Below are 3,702 nucleotides of genomic sequence, written 5' to 3'. Positions count from 1 at the left end.
GAGTGTGGGAATTGTCGACTAAGGACAAAAAATTAAAGAAGCCTGTACTGTATTTCTCAGATGAGAAAGAAGAACATCTCCAGATCTATTTGAAGTAGTGAGGTAAGGTGCTGTAGTGATTGTAGTTCTCTTAGGATTTTTGTTAAAATACAGAGAACCTGCTTGCAGTACAGGGCACCAAATGCGGATCTCTCACTCTGAACAGTTAAGTCGTCTGGTTTGGCGCCCTGTGCTGCAAGCAGATTCTCTGTATTTTAACAAAGATAGGGTGATTTTCGTTCCTCTTTTCTTGATTGTAAGACTGAGTTATTAAAAATTGCATCAGGGTCCAAACACGTAATTCTCAGAGGATAAAAGCCATAGAAGTGGTGGTGTACAAGAAAATCTCTGGAATGTAACCATTAAGATTTATATCTGTCATTCAGGGATTAATCATTTTGCACATTTGCCACACATTAAAAGAGGTAGTCTTCCTCACTTTGGAGATGGAGGGTTGAAAGTTATGGTTGCCGTGTAAATTTTTATATGCTGCCCTTGGAGAATACCGTATGTTTATTTGACTTTGTTGTACTCAGTACTAATGAAAAGGGAGCAGTGGGGACATGTTTCATTTTGGTGCTTGTGCATACTTGGCAAACTGCTGATGTGATCACTGGGCAAAATAAAATGTGTTATTTCGGTGCTTGTGCATACTTAGACATGCTGATGAAGGGATCAGTGGGGTACAGAGGACCCTACATAACTCCTATGCCCTTGTACCACCCAGGATTCACAAATGTGTGACTGATGAACTTGTTTATTGAGATTTGATTTTCGGGAATGTCTGACTTGATAGGTGCCGGTTATCTCTGCAGTCTGCACCAACTGCTGGATATCTTTGTTCCTGGTGGTTTATGTGGCTGTCTTGGAGAACTCAGGATAGTCTGGGTTAGTTATGCAAAGGTCATTGTGTGTATGTGTGCATGTATGTGAGCCTAACTAAAGTTTGTACTACCAGTTCAAAATTAGAAAAAATTTGGAGGTTATTTTGTGGCATGAATAGAACAGAGTGAGAGAGAGAATACTTATTTATAATTTGTGGTCATCATCTGTTACTAAGGAAGTGCTTGCTTCAGCACTAGAAAATTTGGAAACCACTATAATTTTCTTTGTATGTTTGTTTATTGCAGACTACTATTATAAGTGAGTATTAGTGATGTTGTCATCCAAGAAACGAAAGATTATAGATGAAAAGCGTGTTTTCTAAGAGAAGTGGGGAAAATGATATTTTTTCACTGAGTTGAATAGTTAAATCAAATGCCTAATCTGCTATCAATCAGTTTCCATTCCAAAGGAATACAATTTACGGAGTCATTATGAAACTATGCATGGTAACGAATATGATGTGATTACAGGCAAAATGAGGGAAGAGAAAGTTAACTAAAATAAGTCTTTGCCAAGCAGCGAAACATCTTCACAAACCTTAACAAAATGAGTGAAGATTCAGTACAAGCAAGCTTTGTTATCAGTGAAATGATTGCAAAGTCATCCCATCCATTCACTGAAGGCCAGTTCATTAAAAACTGCTTCATAAAAGCAAGTGAAATTCTTTGCCCAGACAAGAAGAAATTGTTTGAAAGTATAAGTTTGTCTGCAAATACAGTGGGCAGCAGAATTACTGAATTGGCCAGCAATGTACACCAGCAGCTACTTGCAGCTGGCAAACAGTTTGAAGCTTTTTCAGTTCCCCTTGACGAGAGCACTGCCATAACAGATACCGCATACTGCGCTGTCTTCATTCGAGGTGTGGACAGAAACTTGAATGTTATGGAAGAATTACTAGACCTGTTACCTTTGAAAGGGACAACTACATAACGTGATGTATTTGGCAAACTTGAAAAATGTCTAGAAAAGTTGGAATTGCCATGGGATAAGCTTTTTTCGGTAGCAACAGATGGTGCACCCTCAATGTGTTCTGAAAAAGTTGGTGTTGGGTTACTCAAAGCAAAGCTCAACAGTGTTGTGTCGCTCACACCTTCATTTCAATTCACTGCATTTTGCACCAAGAAGCATTGTGTGGAAAAAATCTCCAAATGAAGGAAGTCATGGATGTTGTTGTTAAGGTGACTAACTTTATACGCGCTAGAGGTCTAAATCACAATCAGTTTAATAACGTTCTGTCTAACCTTGATACCAAATATGGAGAATTACTCTATCACACTGAAGTCAGATGGCTAAGTAGGGGAAATGTGCTGAAAAGATTCTTTGTACTTCGACAGGAAATAGCAATCTTCATGGCAATGAAAGAAAATGAAATTCCGCAGCTAGCTGATCCATTTTTCATATCGAACCTTGCTTTTCTGACGGATATTACACAACATCTTAATGAACTCAACCCCAAGCTCCAGGGCACAAAACAGACGATAACATGGATGTATGACACTGTCAAGGCTTTCAGATGTAAACTTTCCCTGTGGGCAAAACAGCAGATGGATGGTAACCTAGCTCATTTCACTGCCTTACAGTCACTTGGAATAGTCAAAAAACAGTTCTTGAAAGAATATTCAGATGCAGTCAGCAAATTACGAGCAGAATTTGACCATCGGTTTCGGGATTTCGAGGCACTAGAACCCCTCTTTGCCATCTTTATAATGCCGTTTTCCATAGATGTTGACACTTTCTCTGAAGAATTCCAGATGGAGTTGTTGGAACTTCAGTGCGATAGTGTTCTGAAACAGAAGTTCATAGATGCTGGTGTTGCAGATTTTTATAAGTATATGAGTTGAGATAAGTTTCCAAAGCTTTTCTCTATGGCTGTTCGAATCCTTGCGATGTTTGGCAGTACATACGTTTGTGAACAGCTTTTTTCATCTATGAAGCTCAACAAATCTGTTTTCCGGTCAAGGTTGACAGATGAACACTTAACAGCTACCTTGCGAGTGGCTGCATCACGTGACATAAAGCCTAATGTTGACGTCCTGGTCTCTGCAAAATGTTGTCAACTACGCAGTCAAAATGAAGAAAGGCAATAACTTTCATGGACAACAAATTTTCTGTCATAGATTTAGGTACAATTACTAGAATATTTGAAACTAATACAATAGAATAGTATTGGTGGTAGTGCTGCGGTAGCGCTGTCACCTGACAGTAAGACGTCCTGTTCGATTCTCAGCTAGAGCGTCTTCTGTCTGGAGACATGCGTGAATGGGCGTACCTTCATTGAAGGTTGTGCGTCAGGGCTGGCAACTCGGCACATAAAAATCTACTGCCAATCATTAGCGGACCGGAGTTCCGCTGTGGCGACCCCTAACCGGGAAAAGCCGAAAGACACAACAACAGCAATAGAATAGTATTGGTCTGTTGCTTCAAACCAAATTTTTTTTGCAACTTTTTTGCTAAATAAAAAAATATTTAAAAATATATAGTTTGTGGATGATTTGGACTTGCGGCCCCCCAAAAAATCCTTGGGGTTATTTATGGCCCTCATGCTCCCTTGAGTTTGAGACCGCTGTGCTAGAGGGATAGGTTCCTGATCTAGAGACTCACCAGACTATGGAATAGACTGCCCATACATGTCAAGCAGAGCACCTCTTTGGCTCTCTTCAAAAGGAACCTTGATAATTGGATGGGAGACAGGAAGTTCACCCAGGGATCACATCAGTCGCCCTGCTAGACAGGGATCCAGGGAAGTAAATATTGTGGGAAGAAATAGCCAAGGAATTG

At 40.0% G+C, this 3,702-nt stretch overlaps 1 pseudogene; it reads left to right on the top strand.

Annotated features, from left to right (window-relative positions):
- The first annotated feature begins 1,470 nt into the window (after window positions 1-1,470).
- On the top strand, window positions 1,471-2,765 carry LOC122789888 (annotated as a pseudogene).
- Window positions 2,766-3,702: the final 937 nt, after the last annotated feature.

The sequence above is a fragment of the Protopterus annectens genome, chromosome 15.part0 (genome assembly GCF_019279795.1).
Source record: "Protopterus annectens isolate FY-2018-M chromosome 15.part0, PAN1.0, whole genome shotgun sequence".
Classification (NCBI taxonomy): domain Eukaryota; kingdom Metazoa; phylum Chordata; order Ceratodontiformes; family Protopteridae; genus Protopterus; species Protopterus annectens.
Note: the sequence above shows the minus strand (reverse complement) of the source record. Positions and strands in the feature narration are given on the sequence as shown.